The 24325-nt window shown below is 37.5% G+C and overlaps 1 long non-coding RNA gene across 1 annotated transcript in view; it reads right to left on the bottom strand.

Moving 5' to 3' along the window:
* Nucleotides 1–1933: 1933 nt before the first annotated feature.
* Nucleotides 1934–24325, bottom strand: part of LOC131160281 (uncharacterized) — a 33387-nt gene continuing 10995 nt past the window's right edge. The window contains exon 2 of the long non-coding RNA XR_009137978.1: nt 1934–2133. This is a non-coding gene — a long non-coding RNA (uncharacterized LOC131160281). The remainder of the gene's footprint in view (nt 2134–24325) is intronic.

Genomic DNA, 24325 nt, shown 5'->3' with positions numbered 1-24325 from the left:
TCTTGTGGAGAGTGTGGCGAGGCAATCAAATGGGCCTGTGAAGGGTTATGATGCCCTCTTGGGGTCCGGACAAGGATTGGGTAGGTCATTCATACTACAGACACGTTCCCCTCTGATCTAATTGGGTAGGCCAACCGTGATTAGGTCCAGCCTTTGGGCCGCATAACCTAGTCATGTGGGGAAGCATGACGATGATATGGGGATATCCTCAGGGTAGCCATGAGTTACAGACACGTTGTGGATTTTATATTGGCGGATAATCATGTGCCAGATTATGATTACTCATTACAGACACGATAATGAACAGCCCTGGGTTGCAGACATGTTGAGATATTTATATGAGGATACCCGAATATGAAAATGAGAATGAGAAAGAAAAGTTTATGAAAGCTATTGAAAGATGAATATGAGAAAGAATAGTTTATGAAAGAAAATGTGAATATGATTTTGAGAAATTAGAAGGTACGTATATGATTATGAAAATGATAAGAGAGCTTTGAAAATATGTTTTACATACATATATGATTATGAGTACATATCTATATATATATATTTTTCTCCCAGCTTTTATATTTATTAAAATTGAATGTGATATGATGTAATTGAACTCATAGAGTCACATACTATGAATAATTTATCCCGTCTTACTCAGAGCGGTCTCACCCAAATATTTAAATATTTCAGGGAATCGTAACAGGTCAGGAGATAAAGCTCCGAGATATAGGGTAGGTAGTACCCTAATATACAGGGTAAGTGTTTTGTGTTGGGGATGTGTTTGTGTAATTCCCTAGAGTATGTTATGGACTTCTGGGGAAGTATATGGATGTTTAGTACTCTGGTTATGTGTATTCCAGATGGTATATAGATATGGACTTCCGTTGTTAGGTATGTTCGTAAATGATGGACTGATTACCTAGTATCCCACTTAAGGTCGGGTTGTGTTGATATGATATTGAAATTGTGACGTGGCAGATGTTGAATTAATATTTATTATTTACTAGGAAAAAAATGGTATGAAAATCAGGTCATCACATTAAATTCTATAAATACAAAATGAAGGGTAAAATTTGGATTTAAATTTTACCACTTTTAGTACTACCATGTTTTTTCCGTTACTCTTTTCAGTCTATACTAGTTTGGAACACGTGCATTGCATGTGGCGTAAAAAAGAAAAGAAAAGAAAAGGGCCCTTAATTTGTTATTTATTCAAATTATTATCAATATTGACAACATTAATTTTTTTGGGAGTTAAGTTTTTTTTCCCACTTTTTACGTGTTTAAGTGTAACTTTTACTCTAGAGAATCTACCCTTTTTATACAAGCATTTGTCATTTCTATGCAAGCACATCATGATTACTTAGACACCTTCATTAAAATTGAATTGATTTCAACAGTTCTAAAAATTAAAAAATCCATTAGGTTTGACAAATCTTGTACTATTTGGTACACTAAGTTTATAATTTCTATAAAAATAACAATGGTGCAACAATAGAAGTGTTATATTGCTAGCTTGATATTCTTATAGTTTCATTATCACTTTCATCAACAATCCGGTGTTCATGGTGAATTTAAACTTTACAAATATAATCTTCGTGTCCAAGAAGAGAAAACAAAAATCGATGTTGCTTTTAATTCCACATCTTAATACTATAATTATTACTTGCAAAAATCAATGTTACATCAAAGCATAACTAACACACCTCTTAAGCCTCCATAAAACAAATGGAGCATTATCAAACACAAAAAACATAAGCATGTTATTATAATTTGCTAGAAAATTTAAATAAATAAACAAAAATTTTATAAGCAAAATTGTAACAACCCAAAAATTCAAGCCATTTTTTTTCAAATATATATAAACTGATACTCATCTTACTTTGATACCCCTATAATGACTATTGAAATATACCTATGCAGCGGAAAACATAAAACTGTACAACCATATACACAATACCAGAATTCAGTATCACCCCAAAATATATATACACAAAAGCATAACTCTCCAATATCATCTATCAAGACTCTTAAGATCTACCCAAAAATACATCTTTCTGATAACACTTACCCTACAGACAAGGCAGTGCAAATAACCTCTCTACCACCGAGCCTGATATGCTCGTCTAACTAGATCACCTGAAAATGTTAAATCACTAGGATGAGACAACTCTCAGTAAGAAGAAATATCCTATTACTAGTGTGTGACAACTGAGTTTATATAAATAATTTACTGATAAATAACTGAAACTGAGATATCATGTAAAATATAATACTGTGCAACTCACACCTATGTGGCTTAAAACACATCTATAATATTTGAGTTTTCTACTTAATCATACTTCTAGTATTATAATACATCTGTTGTTATCCTAAAAATTTGTATATATATATATATATATACACACACACATATGTATCTGTGAAAACTACCCTGAAAATTTGTATGTCATGATTTAAACCCTCATGACAGAATGTGCGGCCCGTAGGTGGGACTTAACACTGGTTGGCCCACCAAGATAAGTCAGCTGAAACTCTATCATCATTAGATCGGCCTCCTCATCCCTGAATACTGGGGATCTTGTAATCCCTCCAGGCACGGTAACTAATCTCTCCCTCGTCAAACCAGCTACCTCTACCTAGAATTCTGGGGTGCTTGCAATCCCTCCAAGGCATAGTTGATGGAAATTCACACACTATCTGAGATATGTGGTCGCACTCAGATCTATAATAACTACGATACCGTGCTCTGCTGACTGAATCTGGCTGAAATAATTCATGAGGGTCTGATACTATATATTACTAATATATATATACATATAATTATCTTGTTGTTTCATCATGATTCCAAAATAACCATAATACTATAAAACTGATATGAAAATACTATAATATTTGACTGCAATAACTGTAATATTTGTTTTAGTATATCTGTTGGCCTTACAAGGTTTAAAATCTTGTTATCTTGTTTTGATGCTAACAAACAAGTGAAATTTAATGTATTTGTGTGAGTAATGATATTTCAGGGTTCATATATGTGAAAGTAAGGTCAAAGTGCCCACAAGGATCAAATATGATGGAAGCAAGGTCAAAGTGCTCACAAGGATCAAATGAAGCTTAAATGAGCCAAGACATGAATTACTTGTTGAAGAACATGAGGACATGAATAAGTTGTTGAAAGTCAAGGCATATTAAAGTCAAAAGATCCAAAGAAAGGCAAAGTAAGAAAGCTTAAAGAATATGGAAGCTTGAAGAAAAGATGGATTCAATCCAAGGACAAAGCATGAAGACTCAAGAACTTAGAATGTTAATATTTTAGAAGTCTCATGTAAGTGCTTTAATGTTTAAAATATCGTTTGAAATATTTTGAAACTCTTAGGTTAACTTCTTAGACCTAGATACTTTTTAAAATACCTAAATAATATTTTTATAAGGTCAACAATTATTTTAAAAAGGTTAGAATCATTTTTGGAATAAAGAGCACCAAAAGGAGTTTTTCCCAAATGCGGTCAGTTTTTATATAGCCATATTGAGGTGAATTTTTCTCTATCAAACACTAATTATTTTAAAGAGTGGTAAACATGAAAGTTGTAGGATTTTCTCTTAGCTTTCTTTTTACACTAAGAACACCTAATTTGGAGTTATACAGAAAAAGTTATGGTCAAAACACTAAAATGGGGTCACTGCTATCAGACATTTAAACACTGTTTAACGGGCAAATTTTTAAAATTCTAATGTTTTAAATCATAGCCGTTTGAACCTTAAATATTCTAATAAATAGGTAAATTCTTTAAGGAAACTTTTGCAAGTTTGAAAGCCTATAAATACATGGTTTTGCAAAACAAAAAAAAAACCAAGAATTGAAAAATCTGTTTTGAGAAGCTGAAAGTACTCTTGTTCTTCCTAAGTTCTCTTGCTCACTCATTGAAAAATTCTTTTGCTGAGAACTTTGAAGTGCTGATCCTTCTTCCTTTGAATTCCTACTGCTAATCCTCTTCTAAGAAGGATATTGGTGAATTCTACACTTGAGCTTCATTCTATTTCCTATTGATATTTTACATTTAAGTATATAGTGTTGAAATTGTACTAACTTGCTCTTTGAGAGAGTATACTTGTACGCAGATTTTATCTTATGTTTCTTGTAGTTCATTGACGTTCCAAGGTGTTTGGATCTTTGGCTAAGCAAGGGGATATTGCTTAGAAAGGCGGACTCTAGCCTATGTAAGGAGTGATCGAAAGAGGGAATATCGTTCAGAGAAGGTAGGCTCTAGCCTTAACCAAGGAATGTTGTAATCAGTTTTGTTCCACCCATCAACAGAACAGGTTTAGTGAATCCTTTGGTGGTTTTCCAAAGGCGAGGACGTAGGCTGGGTATAAGCCGAACCTCATAAAAATCTCTGTCTCGCTCTCTCTTTCCCTATTTTTTATTTTCAATACATATTTAAAATTGCGTGGATGATTTAAATTGAAAATCAAATATACTACGCATATTTGGAAATCAAGTAAACTTAAAGATTAATTTTGATTTGGGTTGCGGAAACCGAAAGGGAGTACGTTTGTGAAACCGTATCTTGCGGAAACCATACGGGAGTACGTTTCTTGGTTAAACACTCAAAGATAAATTAACTGAAAGTTTATTTGAGTTTTGAATATTTGGAAAGAGTGATTGAATGTTGTATTGAACATCATATTAAGCAAATCCATATATACAGGGCTTGATTAAAATTTATATCTAGGGCTTACTACAAAAGCTTTATTGTGTTTGTGAAAGGATTGTTGAATATTAAATTACATTCTTCACAAGGTTTTCAAATTCATATTCACGGGGCTTATATAAACAAACAAACAATCTCAAGATTTTATATTACCAAAGTGCTAAAAACTTTATATCTTGGTTTGGTTGTTTGATGTTTAACTTATATTTGGTAATTAAATTGATTGTTTGGTTTGAAGATTGTGTTTAATTGATTAGTTGTTTAATTGTGTTATTGATTGGACAAAAGAACTAAGTTCTTGTGTGATTGGTGAAATTAAACAAACAAGTTAAAGAATTGGTTAAGTGTTTAAAGAAGTTAAGGATTCTTAAAAGAAGTTAAAAGAAATTTTTAAAAGCCAATTCACCCCCCCTATTGGGAAGCTATTCCTAATTTCAATATCTGACTGAATAATCTATAATATCTGAGTGTTATGGTTTTGAAATTTTGGAAATCATGGTATTCTATAAAAACTGTACAATATTTGTCTATAAAATATCTTTTTATAAAATATTTGTCTGCATATACACTATAATTCATAATTCTGTAAAATCTGGTAAAGCACATTTCTGTGCAAAAATTTTATAAATCGTGATATTCTAAAAAACTATATAAACTTTGTACTAAACCAATACCCGCCTAGGCCACACAATTAATAAAACTCATGTTTTGAAATTCGTAAAACTGTATAATTTATACCCCCTATCTTAATAAAAATACTATAATTTACTAATAAAAATTTTTGAATTTACTAGCATAGCATATTTCCCTTACTCGACTACTAAGCTCATCTACTAATTTCTAACTCACGCCCACGGCGTCCATAATACCAAAATCTTGAAATTACACACATATATTTCCTTGTCAATCAACTGAATTCCCCAAAATAGTTTCATACTCACATTTCCTGAATTATAAACTATTTATCATTTACCTGGATTCCTGAGGAAAAACACCCACAAAAAATCCTAGCCTACCTGCCGTGTATACACCAACCCTAAATTTTATAAAATCCAAATTTCTCAATTTAACCTCATAAATACATTCACATTTAGGCTTATACCTTAAATAAATTAATAATCAATCCAAAATACCCAAATAACACCCTTACCTCAGTTTTGGGACGGTACCCCAAAATCCCAAACTGAAATTCTGCTCCACCTATGTTATAAAGAATCTTCCCACAAACCCTGTGGTGATTCCTGATTGTTGAAATGAGGCTTAACGGTGAGGAATTTGTAGAGAGAAGGAGAGAGTATTTGATTTTAAAGAAAAATGAAGCTCTCGATTCTTTTATAACTTTCAGCACTAGCCAGAAAATCGTCACCGATTTTCTATTAATTGGCTCCAAAATTATCGTTTTACCTTTACCCGGCCACGGTCAAAACTCAAAATCGTTGCCGATTTTCTAGCTCCTTCAGAAAACCATTGCCGATTTTCCTCCTTCTTCGGCCAAAAACTCATTCTTCCATTTTCTTTTATTATTATAATTTCTAGGTCACTAAATTCTCCCCTCCTTATAAAATTTCGTCCTCACAATTTACTATCTGTACTATACACCATCCTCCGAGGAAAAATTTGCTACTTATTTTATTAATTACCCTCACTTATGGCGGAGGAATATCGTGGTTACATATACGGTTATGGGAGATTACAACTATATATAGAAAGAAAATTCTCTCAAAACCAAAAACATTATCTATCCTATAATCTAATATATAACTTATACATACATCATCCTGCTCTGCATAAAATAAAAACCAAACTACATAAACTAAATTTACTTTACCTTAATTGCTATTGTTTTTTTTTGTCTAATACTGATCTCCACTGAACAGATGTGGGTATCTCGGTTGTATTTCCTCCTTTAACTCCCACGAGGCCTCCTCCACTACATGATTTCTCCATAGGACCTTTACTAGTGGGATGCTCTAAGTACACAACTCTTATTCTATTATATCTAAGATCTGCACTAACATCTCTTCATATGCTAGTGTATCCCTGAGCTCTATTTCCCCATAGTTGATTACCTGGGAAGGATCCGAGACGTATTTCCTCAAAATGGAAACATGGAATACGTCGTGTATTCTAGATAATGCTGGTGGTAGAGCTAGCCTGTAAGCAACTGGACCCACCCTCTCAAGTATCTCGAATGGGCTAATAAATTTAGGGCTCAACTTACCCTTTCTCCCAAATCTCATAGCCCCTCTCAGCGGTGCTACCTTCAAAAATACCTATTCTTCTACAACAAATTCCAGTTTTCGGCGATGAGTGTCTACGTAACTTTTCTATCGACTATGAGCTGCACTGATTCTGTCTTTAATTAGTTAGACTTTATCGTATGCCTGTTGCACTAACTCTGGTCCCAAAACTCGCCTCTCACCCATTTCATCCCAGTATAGTGGAGAATGACACCTCCTACCATATAATGCCTTGTATGGTGCCATGCTGATGCTGGTCTAATAGCTATTATTAAATGCAAACTCAACCAGCGGCATATACGAGGTCTAACTACCCCCAAAATCCAGCACACATGCTCGAAGCATATCCTCAAGTATCTGGATCGTCCTCTCTATCTACCCATCAGTCTGAGGATGAAAAGCAATGTCGAATAATAACTAAAACCCCAACACCTCCTGTAAACTCCTCTAAAATCGTGATGTGAAACGTGGGTCACAGTCTGAAACTATGGATACTGGCATTCCATGGGGTCGAACTATGTACTAAATGTATATCTCTGCCAGCCTATTCATAGGTAGCTGATTTTAATAAGGAGAAAATGGGCCGTCTTCGTCAGCCAATCTACAATCACCCAGATAACGTTCTGACCATGTAGCGCTAGCGGTAAATCTGTGACGAAGTCCATAGATATATGGTCCCACTTCCACTCGGGAATGTAGAGTGACTGTAGCTGTCCTGCTGGCCTCTGGTGCTCAGCCTTTATCTGCTGGCATGTCAAACACTGCTCCACAAATTCTACTATCTCCCTCTTCATACCGCTCCATTAGAAGGATTCCCGGAGATCCCGACACATTTTAGTACTGCCAGGATGAACTGTGTATAGGGATCTATGTGCCTCCTCTAAGACAACTCTCCTAATTTCAGCATCTACAGGACCGCACAGTCTGGTACAAAATCGTAGGGCTCGATCATCTGATTTACCGAACTCCTATCCTTGTTCGTCCTGCACCTTTTTTATCAACTCTACCAACTCTGCGTCATTTCTCCGAGCAGTTTTAATTCTTTCTTATAGGGTAGGCTATAATACCATGTTGGCAATAAATTCTTGGTGACCACCTTCTATTAACTCTACATCGAGCCTCTCTAGGCTCATCTGAATCAGATGCTGAATCTCCACTGTTGATAATGCTGTACTCATTGACTTTCAGCTCAGCACATCAGCCACCACGTTTTCTTTCCCTTGATGGTAGCTAATGGTGCAATCGTAATCCTTAATAAGCTTTAACTACATTCTTTGCCTCATATTATATTCTTTTTGAGTAAAGAAATATTTCAAACTTTTATGATCAGTGAAGATTTCACATCTCCCACCATAGAGGTAGTGCCTCCAGATCTTTAGAGCATACACCATTGTAGCTATCTCTAAATCATGGACTGGGTAGTTCTTTTCGTATTCTTTAAGCTGCCGTGAAACATACGCAATAACTTTCCCATGCTGCATCAACACGCACCCAAGTCCCTTCTGGGACGCATCACTGTATATCACAAACCCATCTTCTCCTGATGGTATAGATAACATTGGTGTCGTGATCAACCGTCACTTTAACTCCTAGGAGCTCTGCTTATAATCATTTGTCCATTCAAACCTCACATTTTTTCTCGTAAGTCGTGTCAGTGGACTCGATAATCTAGAGAAGCCATCCACAAATTGTCTGTAATATCTTGTCAGACCCAGAAAGCTCCTGACCTCCTGAACATTCATTGGTCTCACCCAACTCACCACTACTTCTATCTTACTTGGGTCAACCGATATACCGTCCCCCGAGATCACATGCCTGAGGAAAGTAACCTGCCTCAGTCAGAATTCACATTTCTTGAATTTTGCATATAATTTCTTCTTCCTTAACACCTGCAATACCAATCTCATTTGGTCCTCATGCTCCTCAAAACTTTTCGAGTAAACTAGTATATCATCAATAAATACAACAATAAATTGGTCTAGGTACTGGTGGAACACTCGATTCATTAGATCCATAAACACTGTTGGTGCATTAGTCAATTCGAACGACATTACCAGAAACTCGTAGTACCTATACCTGGTTCAAAAAGCTGTCTTTGAAATGTCCTCTGCTCTAACTTTCACCTGGTGGTATCTTGACCGTAGGTCAATCTTGGCATAAACTTGGGTCCCTTGGAGCTGATCAAATAAATCGTCAATTCTAGGAAGAGGATATTTATTCTTGACTATTAGTTTATTTATTTCTCTATAATTTATGCACTTCTCATAGTCCCATCTTTCTTCTTCACAAACAGAACTGGTGCTTTGCAAGGCGACACACTAGGTCTGATAAATCCTTTATCCATCAACTCCTGTAGCTGATCTTTCAATTCTTTCAATTTGGCTGGAGCCATTCTGTACGACGCTTTAGATATTGGTGTCAACCCTGATAGAAGATCCACAGTAAATTCAATCACTTAATCTGGTGGTAAACCAAGTAATTCTTCTAGAAACACATTTGGAAATTCTTTAACTACTGGTACATTAGCCTGTTTCAGTTCTTCCCTCAGCAGCTCCTTTATGTAAGCAATATACCCCTGGCAACCACCCTGAAGCATTCTCCTTGCATGAATAGCTGACACCAGCTGTGGCAAGGCATGCACACTTGAACCCATAAATCTAAATTCTTACTCACCTGGGGGGGTCTGAAAATCAATTCTTTTCGATGACAACCTATGCTGGCGTGATTAACTTCCAACTAGTCCATACCCAATATCATATCAAACCCTTGCATATCTAACATCACAAGATCGGCTGGTAGGATTTTCTCCTGAATACTCACTAGAAAATTTTTAAGTACCCTCCTACATCTCATTACTGATCCAGTCGACGTGACTACTAACAATTCAACATCTAACTACTGTGCCTCAATCCCAGATAACTTAGCATATCCCGACGACACGAAGGAATAGGTGGCACCTATATTAAACAATACAACGACTTTATAAGGTAAAGCAGTAATAAAACCTGTCACGACATCTCAAATAGCCTCAGCGTCTCTCGGCGTCAATGCATAGACCCTTGCCGGTGTTATTTTCCTCTGCTGGCCTCCACGGGGTGCCTGATAACCATCTCGGAACGGTTTACAAACTGGTGCCTAGGCCGGCGATCCCTGAGATGACCAAGCCCTAGGACCAGATCTCCCACACCAATAGCAAACGTTCTCTCCCATCCTACACACACCTGGATGCCTCTGGCCACATTAGGACAAATGTGGTAAGTATGCTCACCCTGAAACCCTCGGTGTCATATCATCTGCCTCTGGCCTCCTCTATACCGATCTCCTCTCCATGGGCTTCGACTGGAACATGCTTGAAATCTCGGAGGTGCGGGCCTTTTCTGAAACGCCCCGAACCCTTAAACCCGGGTCCGGTGCGTTATACCTGATCATATCCTCACAAATCATATTCTATAACATACGCAGCGGAAAACATAATCATAATCTCCATATAACATAATACCAGAGTTTACTAATTCTAACTATAATCCATAATTTTGTAAAATTTGATAAAGCATATTTCGGTGCAAAAATTTTATAAATCATGATATTCTGAAAAACTATATAAACTCTGTACTAAACCAATACCTACTCAAGCAACACAATTAATAAAACTCATGTTCTGAAATCTGTATAACTGTATAATTTATACCCCGTGTCTTAATAAACAAATATTATAATTTACTAATAAAAATTCTAAATTTACTAGAATAGCATATTTCCTTTACCTGACTACAAAGCTCGTCTACTAATTTCTAACTCACGCCCATAGCGTCCAAAATACCAAAATCCTGAAATTACACATATATATTTCCCTGTTAATCAACTGAATTTCCCAAAATAGTTTCATACTCACATTTCCTGAATTATAAACTATTTATCATTTACTTGGATTCCTGAGGAAAAACATCCATTGAAAATCCTAACCTGCCTATCGTGTATACACCAACCCTGAATTTTACAAAGTACCAATTTCTCAATTGAAGCTCATAAATACATTCACATCTATGTTAAATAAATTAATAATCAATCCAAAATACCCAAATAACACCCTTACCTCAGTTTTGGGATGGTACCCCAAAATCCCAAACTAAAATTCTGCTCCGCCTACATTGTAGAGAATCTTCCCAAGAACCCTATGGTGATTCCTGATTGTTGGAACGAGGCTTAACGAAGTGGAATTTGTAGAGAGAAGGGGAGGGCTTTCGTGGGTTGTAGGAGAGAGAAGGAGAGAGTATTTGATTTTAAAGAAAAATGAAGCTCTCGGTTCTTTTATAACTTTCAGCACTGGCTAGAAAATCGTCGCCAGTTTTCTATGCTTCTCAAAAAACTGTCGCCAATTTTCTATTAACTGGCTCTAAAATTATCATTTTACCTTTACTCGGCCACGGTTAAAACCCAAAATCGTCGCCGGTTTTCTTGCTCCTTCAGAATGTCGTCGCCGGTTTTTCTCCTTCTCCGGCCAAAAACTCATTTTTCCATTTTATTTTATTATTATAATTTCTAGGTCACAGTAAAAATAATATTTTAAACACAACATAAATTATATTGGAAAGATAAAGGTTGTACTCCAACGGCACTACAAAGTGCAACCAATTAAAATAAATAAATAAACATCATGCTATCCATAAGGATCCTTAAAAATAAAGAATAAAAAACACATGCTTACCACTATATCAACCTCCAACCCATTCCCAAAAAGTAAAACTAGAATCAATGTTACATTTTTCTATGAGCTACAATAGAGGTAGAATATTACCAATCACCTAGTTAAACACTAACATAAAATTTCTAGAAGGTTAATTTATTCATAACCAGGAAAGAGAGGGAAAGAAGAAGAAAGTGACAATACTGAAAATTAGGTTGACAACCACCATATACTTTCCAACAACAACAGGACCAAATTTTTTTTTTCAATCTGGTCATTTTGGGTGGGGAATTTATGTGGCTAGAATTTGAATTGAACAAACACCCAACGAAGATAAAAATTGTGAGAATTATTTCTTTGGGTTTTGAATGGATGTGCGATTTTAATGTTTTTTTATGGATGATTAATTTGTGGGCTAGTAAAAGGTGAACAATTGGGAAGTCGTATGGATGCAGGTGGGAATGGGAAGGCTAGCTATTGTGACATTTGAGAAATTTTAAAATTTATAAATACAAAAAGAATAGTAAAATTGGAATTTTAATTTTTTTCAAATTGAGTAATACCAAGTTTTTTCCTTTACTCTTTTAAGAATAGTTTAACCATAGTAAATTTGAAAAAAAAAAAATCACACATAATGTGTCTCCCACAACTAGTACTAATCTCTACTATCAATTAAACAAACATAAAATTGTTTCCAATTATATTTCCAAAACAAATTAGCGTTCACCCCCCTCAAACTATATACATTATTAAATAATTATCAACACATCAAAATAAGGATAAATATGTTTCTCTCTCCAAACATCTTTTATTAAATTCTCATAAAATCTTATATTTGATTTTATTGAAGCCTTCTGATAAAAGAGTGACCCTTGTCCTTGGTTTCTTCGGCTGATCATAATACCATATTTCTCTTCCTGAGGAATACTGATATTAAGACATAGGCTCTGATACCAATTTCTCACGAATCCTTTCTGGACTCAAAATCGAAACCGATTAGGATGACAAGAGGGAAAGGAAAATTAATTAATAAAAGAATATTACCTCACCTTAATTTTCTTCTTCTCTCAACCCAGTACGAAGTTGTAGCTGGTAGTTCATCTTATCCCTATATTGTGCTTGGTGCCTTCTTGGAACCTCTATAAGCCTACAAGCTTCTTTGGGCTTCCTTTAGGACTTCAACCTTCACACAACCTTCACACACTAGTGTTTGAAAATGGAAAAAACAACTCAAAAGAGAGAGATATCTTTAGACTGAATATGCTTTTATTAATGGTTCTTAATTTTCCCTCTTCGAACACAAGGGTCGGAATTCCCTTATATAGGCAAGCAACTGCGAGAGGATAAGCACAACTTGCTTTCTCAAAAGCAGATGCCCATCAAAAAAGACATAAAGAAAAAGCATAAAGTAAAAGCAACTTTAATAAAGGAGGGGACAACATATGCTTGCTGACTCACCTTTACAATAAAACAAGCTACCGACAACTTTAATTAAAACTACTTTTGACTAAATACAAAAGATATGACCCATTGAATCTTCCTTTCGGAGAGGCCTAAGATATGACATGAATCTAGATAGGTGTCTGATATGACCTTTTTGAGTAGTCCGCTCAGTCTAGCCTGGGATATGATGATTATCTAGACTATCATCTTAGTTGTACATTTGTCAATAGATCTCATTCTTCTTCAAAGATCTCTTAGTGCACTAATGATATAATTCAATACTCCTAGAAAGCATTGACACTGCCTTCTATATTTGAATTCATTAGGAAATTCACATAACTTTTCTGCTATATGAGGTTAAAGTTCCTCTTCACTTCCTTGAATTTTTAAACCTAAAAATTCAATCTGGGGTTTCATCCAAATGGTTTTCTTTCTGAAAAAACCATTCCTTCCTTCTTGAACACTTGTGCCACTTGCTTCAAATGTTCAAGGTGATCCATAGTATTTTTACTAAATACTAGAACATCATCGATGTAAATTGCAACAAATCCAATCATTCCTTCAAATGCTTTATCCATCCTTCTCTGGAAGATTCCTGGGGCATTTTTTAATCCAAATGGCATAACTAGCCATTCGAAAAGCCCAATTGGTGTAGTGAAGGCTGTAAGAGCTACTGCTCTTTCCTTGACCTTTATTTGCCAGTACCCTAATTTGAGATCGAATTTAGAATAAACTGAGGGTTTCTCAATTCTTATTCTATTTCTAAGAGATTCCTGATTAGGTAAGTTATACCCATCGTCTCTTGTTTCTCTATTCAGATCTCTATAATCAATAACCATTCTGCCTTTTCCTCGTACTTGCTCTGCATGATTTGTTACCACGAATGTAGCACTCTTGCGCTCACTAGTGTTGTGCCTAATTAGTCCCAAATTTAATAATTCTAGAATTTATTTCTCAAATTCCTTTATCATCTCATTTGGATAACTAATTCCTTTACTTCTGATGATCGTATCAAGATTTTCAAGCACAATATCAGCTTCTGGCATGACCTTCTGCCATAATGCCTGCGGATTCTCCGACCAATTTTCTGAAAGCATCTTCTTGACTTCTTCAAGATTACTTCTTTCTTCCTCCCCCTGATTTATCTTTAAGATCCTTTCTGAAACCAATTCCTTCGAATTATCATGTTTTTCTTGATAATCAGACCTTTTCTCCTCTACTAACATATAATTCCTTATATTAGTTCCTGAGGACTTAGGGATGAAATGGTTATATAGGATTATTCCTTCTGAAAATATTGTAAATGGTTGATATTTTCTAAAAAATACAATTCCTAATAGAAAATCATTTGGTAATTTTGGAATTAGGCAAAGAATCTACTCCTCATAATCTTTGCCATTTATCCTAATCATCACATTTTTTGGCAATCTCTCCAATTTGGAGTAATGTACTATTGCCAATTATGACTCGAAGATTCTCTGATTCCCAAGTTACTTCTGGAAATCTGAATCTCGTGCAAGACCACGTACATCCGGTATCAATAAGGGTTGTGCATTCTATCTGCCGCACCTCTCTGCATACCACTCTCAATAATAGCTCTTCTATCCACCACCTCCGTGAATGTCTGAGCCCGAAAGCCAATGACTTGCTCAAATAAATTCGGCCTCAGGCCTTTTTCAAACTTCCTTGCTTTCTTTTCTTCATCTGGTGCTAAGTGTGGGGTGAAACGGGACAACTTGATAAATCATGTAGCATAATGAGACACTGTAATCTACCCCTGAGCCAAATGTAGAAATTCTACTGCCTTCGCGCTCTGAACGATAGCAGTGAAATATTGCCCAAAGAATAATTCCTTGAACTGACTCCATGATACTGGCACTAGATCTAGACTCTACTCCTCAATCAACCACGCTAATCTCCACCAGCGCTTTGCCTCTCATGTTAGTTTAAATGATGCAAATGCCACTTTCTGCTTGTTTGTACATGCTAGCACTGCTAAAGTTTCCTCAACATCCTGAACCCAATTCTCAGCTACAATTAGGTCAAGTCCTCCAGCAAAAAAGGGAGGCTTCATCCACGTAGACTGCTCGATCATGCAGCCACGCTCTCCTCCACTCTTAGCCATCTCAGCCATCACCTGCTGAGTGACGCTGCGTAATACGACATCTGTATCTCCACCATCTATATTGGAGGGTACTGGTCTGTCACCCCTCACATTCATATCATTGCTCCCTGGATCCATCATGAAATACATAGAGCATCATTTTAGTGTCATAGCTCCCGTACAGATCTAATCTACTCATTCAACTAAAACTTAAGTTTCTCTATTAACAACTCCCGTGTTCTTACCCCAAAATCCAATCCTGCAACCCAAACACATGACTCGTCAATAGTTTACTATGGTTTTCCTAAAATTTTCACCCCAGGAAAAACACAGAAACCACCACGAAAAACCTATATTTAAACAAAAGAACAAAGCCTTAAATCCTTTTCCTATATTCTGGTATTGTTCCCACTGTATTCTAGAGTTTACAGAACCTAACAACTTAGGCTCTGATACCAAACTGTAACGACCTGCTACTTATATAACATTTTTTTTCCATATCTCTATATATCACAAATACCATCTGTTTGAAATACTACTGGTAAACCCAGGCTCAAGGGAGTACTGAGAAAACTCTGTATGTCACACACACCTAAGCAGCAGTAACTGTAACACTGTAAACTGTCATAAATATATATATACACAATACGAGAAAACTATAATATTCTAAAGTATATTAACAACACAAAATACTCAGTGACGTCACCAAAATCTAGTAACTACCCCAAAATACTGGTATCTTATAAACACCTACCCTTCCAGTGTGATAGTGCAAAATAATCTCTACCCGCGAGCCTGATTTGCTTGCCTAACTGGATCTCTTAAAAAACAGTAAGTCACTGGGATGAGACGACGCTCAATAAGAGGAAATATGCTATTACTAGTGTGTGGCGGCTGAGTTACACATTTAAAATACTGATATTGAATAAGTTGATAAACTATATAAAATGTATGTAATGTAATTTAAAGTATAGTTGTGTATCTGAGTTTGCTATCTGCACATACTGCTAATATAATAATATAAACTACCACTGTGTGATATATCTGTACAAAGGAACTTCTGCTATACCCTGGGATCTGTATGTCATGATTTGACCCCTCATGACAAGGTTGTGCGGCCCGTAAGCTGGACTCACTATGGTTGGCCTACCAGGCAAGTCAATCTATATTTATAACATCCGCCAATATGGCCCACTGCGATCTCTCCGGGCAATCTCCAAATCTAACATCATCTAATCGGCCACCTCAACCCAACTCTCCGGGGAGACTGCAATCTTTCCTAGCACGGTTAGATGAAATCCACATACTATCTGAGTAATGTGATTGCGCTCTATCTGTAACAGTAACGGTACCGTGCTCTGCTGTATATCTCTTTCTATAATTTCCACAGAGATCACTGTATAATACTATATATATTTATCTTGCTATTTTAACATGATATCAAAACAACCATAACACTATATATATATTTATCTTGCTTTTTTAACGTGATATCAAAACAACCATAACACTGTAAATCTAGAATATCAGTAATTTCTTTCTATAATATCTGTAATATCTATAATTTTTGTTTGTAATATCTGTAATCTCTATCTGTAAAATCTGTAATTTCTATCTGAGTGTTCTAGTTTAGAAATCATGTTATTCTAAGAAATACTATAATTCTCATTTTCTGCAAATTATTTGTATAACTAAGTATCTGTAATGTTACATAATCAATTATGCTAAACTATAATAAACTTAAGCCACACAACGGTGTAAATAAAAGCTCATAATCTATTTCTGTAATTTCACTGTGAAAATAATATTCATGATATTCTGAAAAAATAATCTGATCCACATGCTTGTAAATATACATTCATAATCTTCTGTTATACATATTAAAAATCTCTAACATAGCATATTTCCCTTACCTAAATTCTAAGAAGCCCCTACTATACTCTGACCCTGTATCCGCAAGGTTCCCCACTCAATACCCTGAAAACAGCATCTCCCAGAACAAAACATTGGAATTTCTTCGTATATTATATTTCTTATAACTGTGGGGAAAGCAAATATTAAAAAAAAATGCCTTACCATGAGATTGGGATGAATTTCAAATTAGCCCCACCAACGATCCGCTCCGGCAGACTTGAAGAGAACTTTCCCCGGAGCGTCGTGGTGGCTTCAGATCATCGATCCGGCAAGAGACGGAGCCGAGATCGAAGAGATAAGGGGATGGGAACGTTTTAGAGAGAGAGAGAGAAGGTTTCCTATACCAGATTTATGTGAAAATTCGATTTTAGAAGTACTTATAGACCCAGATTCATCGATGAGACACATCATCTCATCGACGGGTCCCTGAAGAAAGTTCATCGACGAACCTGTATCCCTTGTCGATGAATTTTAGACTGCCAGAAACCCCTTCTCGGTATCATCTCGTTGATGAGACGTACCCTCATCGACGAGATCCTCATGTACCCTCGTCGACGAATCCCTTGTGTTTGTCGACGAGGCCTTGATTAATTTATTGGGTTATTACATTCTGACCATGCAACACCAGCGGTAGTCCAGTGACAAATCCATGGATATGTGGTTTCACTTCCACTCAGGTATGTAAAGTGGCTGCAACTGCCCTGCCGGCCTCTCATGCTCAGCCTTAACCTGTTGGCACGTTAAGTACTGCTGCAAAAATTCGGCAATCTCCCTCTTCATGTTACTTCACTAGAAATACTCTCGCAGATCCCTATACATTTTAGTACTGCGAGGATGAACTATGTATAGAGATCTGTGAGCCTCTTCTAAAATCGTTTTCCTAATATCATCATCTGCAGGCACATACAATATGATGCGAAATCTCACAGTTTCATCATCTGAAATACTGAACTCCTCTCCCTGACAATCCTGCACTCTGTCTATTACCTCTGCTAATTCAGGATCCTCTTTCTGAGCAACTTTATTTCTTTCCTGTAATGTAGGCTACACCACTAAGTTGGCAATAAATGCATGAGGATCACTCTCTACCAACTCTACACCGAGTCTATCCAAATCCATCAGATCGGATGTTGAACCTCCAAAGCTACCAGTGATGATCCCACTAATTTCGTGCTCAGAGCATCCGCTACCACGTTTGCTTTCCCTAGGTGGTAACTGATAGTATAATCATAATCTTTAATAAGTTCCAACCACCTCCTTTGTCTCATGTTCAGCTCCTTTTGAGTGAAAAAGTACTTCAAACTTTTGTGATTAGAGAATATCTCACATCTCTCACCTTACCATACAAGTAATGCCTCCAAATCTTTAACGCATGTACCACTGCAGCCAATTTCAGATCGTGGGTAGGGTAGTTCTTTTTGTACTCTTTCAACTATTGGGAGGCATAAGCTATGACCTTACCATGCTGCATCAACACATAACCAAGCCCTTTCAAATACGCATCACAATAAATTACATAGACATCATCTCCAGATGGAATCGCCAGTGCCGGTGTAATGACGAGCCATTGTTTTAATTCCGAGAAGCTCTACTTGCATTCATTATCCCATGCAAATTTGGCATTCTTCCTGGTCAGTTGAATCAAAGGCCCTGCCCCTGAGAATCCCTCCACAAACCGATGGTAATATCCCGCCAGTCCCAAGAAACTCCTAATCTTCTGAACATTCCTCAGCCTTTCCAAATTTACCACTGCCTCTATCTTACTAGGATCCATTGAAATTCTATCCTCTAATATAATATGCCCCAGAAACGCCACTTTCTCTAACCAAAATTCACATGTACTAAACTTGGCATACAATCTCTTTTTTGGGTGATGTGTATTTTATGATATTTGTAGTAAACTCTAGTATTGAACTGACATGGTGTTGTGGTATATGTTTGATGTTATGTTTCCTGCTATTTAGGCTTCCGTACTGTTCTTCTTATGCATCCCTGATACCCACGGGTTCAAGTTGATTATGATATTCTGGATTTGCTATATTGGTTTTATCATAAAAAGGAAAAAAAAAATGGAAGTTAAGCAGGTCATTACAATTTGGTATCAGAGCCTAGGTTGCAAGGTTCTGTAGACTTTAGAGTGCAGCGGAAACGATACCAGAGTATAGGAAAATGATTTAAGGATTTGTTCTATAGTTTAGAGGTAGGACTACCGTGGTGGTTTCTGTGTTTTTCCTGGGGTGACGATTTTAGGAAAATTATAGCAAACTATTGTCAGGTTATGTTCTTAGAATGTAGGATTAAGTTAGAAATAATCTGAGAAGGTTAAGACAAAAAGTGAGGTTAGGCGGGTAAATTATAAGAATAGGATTTTTGAGTTGCGTTTGTTGTTTTTCAGGATGGATCCAGGAGGAGGTAGTGTCCATGCAAGTGGCAGTGATGGAGCAAGGCCCTCGGGTGCAGGCGGGATAGACTTTAACGCAATACTTCGCAGCGTGGCCCAGCAGGTTATGGCTGAGATCGCAAGAAGCTCTAGAGAGCAGAGTGGTTCATCAGTAGGTCATGGGTGCACTATAGAAAAGTTTACTAAGATGAATCCTTCGGTGTTTTCAAGAGGGGTCGATCCTGCAACTACTGAGAATTGGATGTAGGAGATTGAGAAAGTTTTGGCGGTGCTATAGTATACGAAAGAACAGAGGGTCCTCTTCACCACCTATAAATTGACAGGGGAGGCTAGGAGGTGGTGGACTGCTGTGAGGCTTCTAGAGCAGCAGAGGACTATGCCGATAGCCATGACTTGGGATCGGTTTAAGGAATTATTCTTCGATAAATATTTTCTAGCTATTGTTCGGGAGGCTAAAATAGCTACTGTTTGAGAGCCTAAAATAGAAGAGTTCCTAAGTATGAAGCAGGGACAGTTGTCGATCTAGCAGTATGCGACGTGATTTATAGAGCTTTCTTGCTTTGCTTCGTATATTGTCCTTGATGAGATGAAGAAAGCGAGGCAGTTTGAAATAGGTTTGAGGTGGAATATATTCAAGCAGGTGGTAGTGCTACGGATCCAAGATTTTGCTAAGTTAGTCAATAGAGCAACCTTGGCAGAGGTTGGTGAGCATTTGGATGCAGAGGAGTAGGGACAGAGGAAGAGATCTGCATCTTCGGGCTACCAGTAGGGTCCTAGGCAAAATTAGTGAAGGAGGGGAAACGATGGCAAAGGACAGAGGCGGGAGACTGGAGGATGCAAGGTTCAGGCAGTGTAGGGTCCTCCTGTCTATTAGACTTGTGGGAGGAGACACTGGGGAGAGTGTCGAGTATGGGGAGTTTTTTTCTATCGTTGTGGTAGACAGGGACATATGGTGCAAGATTGCTTTACACCACTAGATGCAACTCCTGCTCGTAGACCATATTGGGGAGGTTATCAGGTGCCACGTAGGGGCCAGTAGAGGAATATGGCTCCAGTTAGAGTGTTCGCTCTGACGCTAGGTGATGCTGAGACAGCTGGTGACGTGGTGATAGGTATGGTTAGTATGCTTTGTTTTAAAGTTATTGCATTGTTTGATTCAGGAGCCACACACTCATTTGTATCTTTGGAGTGCACTAGACTATGTGCGGCAGAAATACAGTTGTTAGATACTGAATTGTTGGTATCTACACCGGCTGGGTTGTTCAATTGATATTTAGGAGAAAATCTTGTCTGTCAATTTAATAGTGCTGGATATGCATGGGTTCGAAGTAATATTTGGTATGGCTTGGCTAGCAGCTAATTTTGCCAGCATAGATTGCCATGCATGAGAAGTGATATTTAGACCTCCAGGAAGAGTAGAATTCAGGTTCATAGGGTCGCGAGTACAATCCATGCCTAAGCTAGTTTCAGCTATTCAGGCGAGAAGACTATTGCTGAGCGGTTGTCAGGGGTTTGTGGCTTTTGTGAAGGAAATGTCAGAGAATGAATTGGAATTTGTTATCACGTCTGTAGTAAAGGAGTTTACAGATGTTTTTCTAGATGAGTTGCCAGGCTTGCCACCTGATCGTGAGGTAGATTTTCCTATTGATCTACTTCCAGGTACAGTAAGATTGAGGCGGTAGTGAATTGGGCTAGACTGAGTAACGTCCAGGAGATCAGGAGTTTCTTGGGACTAGCTGGTTATTACCATCGTTTCGTTGAGGGATTCTCAACATTATCCGAGCACTAACACGACTGACTAGGAAGAATATCAGATTTGAGTGGGACGACAGCTGTGAGCAGAGTTTCTAGGAATTGAAGCAGAGGTTAGTTACAACACCAGTATTGATCATTACATCAGGGGGAGAAGGTTATGTCATTTACGGTGATGCGTCCTTGAAAGGACTTAGTTGTGTATTGATGCAGCATGGCAGGGTGGTGGCATATGCTTCCAGACAATTAAAAGAATATGAAAAGAACAACCCTGCTCATGATCTTGAATTGGATGCAGTAGTACACGCATTGATGATTTGAAGGCAGTACCTGTATGGCGAGCAGTGTGAGATTTTCTCCGACCACAAGAGTTTAAAGTACCTTTTCACTTAGAGGGAACTGAATATAAGGCAAAGAAGGTGGTTGGAGCTTATTAAGGATTTTGACTACACTATCAGTTACCACCCAAGGAAGGTTAATGTGGTAGCTGATATGTTGAGCAGGAAGTCTAAGGAATCAGCGTTAACAGTTATGGAAATCCAATATCTGATCATGATTGATCTGGAGAGACTCAGCATCGAATTAGTTAAAAGTGATCCTCAGGTATGTATCGCCAGTTTAGTAGTGCAACCTACTCTGCATGAAAGAATTAAAGCTACTCAAAAAGAAGACCTAGAATTAGCAGAGGTGATGGATAGAGTGCAGAGTGGTCAGGGGGAGGAATTCAGTATTGCAGATGGCGAAGCTTTGCGGTTCTGTTCCAAATTATGCATTCCTTTTAATACTGATATTAGGAAGACCATTCTAGAGGAGGCTTACAAATCTTTATATACAGTTCATCTTAGTAGTACGAAAATGTATAGGGATCTGTGAGAGTCATACTGGTGGAGTGGTATGAAGAAAGAAATTGCTGAGTATGTAGCCTAGAGTTTGACGTGCCAGTAGGTAAAAGCTGAGCTCTAGAGGCCAGCAGGCAGTTGCAGCTGTTATTTATCCTAGAGTGGAAGTAGGATCATATATCTATGGATTTTATGTCAGGACTACCAACAGTGTTGCACGGCCAAAATGCCATTTGGGTGATTATTGACCGTTTGACTAAGACTGTCCACTTTTTACCTATCAAGATCAGCTACTCCATCAACAGGTTGGCGGAGATTTACATTTAAGAGATAGTTCGTTCACATAGGGTGCCAGTATCTATTGTATTAGATCACACTTTACATCACGTTTTTGGAGGAGCTTGCAGGAAGCTCTAGGTTCTCAATTATCGTTTAGCACGACATTTCATCCTCAGACCAAGAGGACGATACAGATATGAGAGGATATGCTCCAAGCGTGCGTATTAGATTTTGGGGTAGTTGGACTCAATTCATGCCGCTGGTAGAATTTGCGTATAATAACAGTTATTAGACCAGCATTAGCATGGCACCGTTTGAAGTACTATATGGTAGGAGATGTCATTCTCCTTTATTCTGGGATGAGATGGGTGAGCGGCGTGTCGTGGGGCCAAAGATGGTACAGCAAGCGTGTGATAAAAATTGACTTATCAGAGTTAGAATTAGTGCATCTCAGTGCCGACAGAAGAGTTATGCTGATAACCGTCGTAGGAAATTGGAATTCGATGATGGGGATCATGTATTTCTGAAGATAACTTCGTTGAAAGAGGTTATGAGATTCGGGAGGAAAGGTAAACTTAGCCCTAGGTTTATTGGTCCATTTGAGATTCTAGATAAAGTAGGGTCGGTTGCCTACAAGTTAGCTTTGTCACCTGTATTATCCAGGATGCACGACATATTCCACGTTTCCATATTGAGGAAGTACGTCTTAGACCCTTCTCATATTATCAGCTATGGTGAATTAAAGCTTAGTGATTTACTGGTGTATGAGGAGGTACCAGTACAGATTCTGGATAGGAAAGTGCAGGAGTAACGTAACAAAAAGATTCCTCTGGTAAAAGTTTTGTGGAGGAATCATGCAGTGGAAGAGGCTTCTTGGGAATTCGAGGAGTAGATAAAGCATAAGTATCCGCAATTATTTCAAAAAGCTTAAGTAGTTAGTAATATTTCTTGTGCAGGTACATGTAATAGTTAGTAAGTAGCATTTTTGTTTTGGGGGAATTTTCTTTTGTATATGTAATCTCCCAAGATTCAGAATGTAACCATGGTATTCCTCCGTTTTGCCTTTAAGGGATAATGAATTGTATGGATAGTAAATTTCTAGGATGAAATTTTATAAGGAGGGGAGAATGTAATGACCTGAAGAATAATGGTATTTAAATATTAAAGAGAGAGGAAAATGGAATTAGTAAAGCTTGCCACTTGTATTTCTCTGTTTCCATGGTCAAAGAGTAAACTCATTCATTCAGACTATATGCAGAATATCTCTGGTCCAAAACTTGTTGTACTTCTTTAACTGACCTGAACTTCAAAGTATTCTTTTAACGTTGCACAACGGGCTCCTCCGTGTCCATCACCAGTAGACCCAAATCTCTTAAGGTTTGTACTTTATACTTAAAATGCCAACATTTTTCAATTGAATGACCTATTGCCCTAGAATGATACTCGCATTGAGCATTTGGGTCATACCACCTTTGGAAAGGGAACTGCAGCAATAATCCTATTACCAGTGCAACCATTTGAATTGACACCAATCTGCATAAGTCATCAGAATAGGTTGAATTTATTTTCTCTTTCTTTCCATCGAGGGTCCCCCTCCCGTGTCCCGAACATTCAACTGCCTTGTAACGGGCCTAGGCCCAAGGGAAACTGCTTGGGGTTGCACACCTAGCTGCACTATCTGATGGACTGTGGGCTCGTAGGCAAAGTTCTTATTCAGCCACGGGGTCTTACCCTCTTGGTAAGGATGCCCCTGAATCATCTGTGCTTCCTCATCTTTCTTCCTCTTGCTCGGATCAGTTTTTACGCCACAACTTTTGGTTCTTCTGACTTTGATAGCCATTTCAATTCTTTCTCCGGTAGAAACAATATCCATGAAGTCATGGGGGGTTGCCCCTAAGAGATGCCCAAAGTAGGGATCTTTCAATGTATTCACGAATAAGGAGATAGCCTCCCTATCTTC

This window comes from Malania oleifera, chromosome 7 (assembly GCF_029873635.1).
Source record: "Malania oleifera isolate guangnan ecotype guangnan chromosome 7, ASM2987363v1, whole genome shotgun sequence".
NCBI lineage: Eukaryota > Viridiplantae > Streptophyta > Magnoliopsida > Santalales > Ximeniaceae > Malania > Malania oleifera.
The sequence above is the reverse complement of the archived record's forward strand: the minus strand, read 5'-3'. Positions and strand labels throughout refer to the sequence as shown.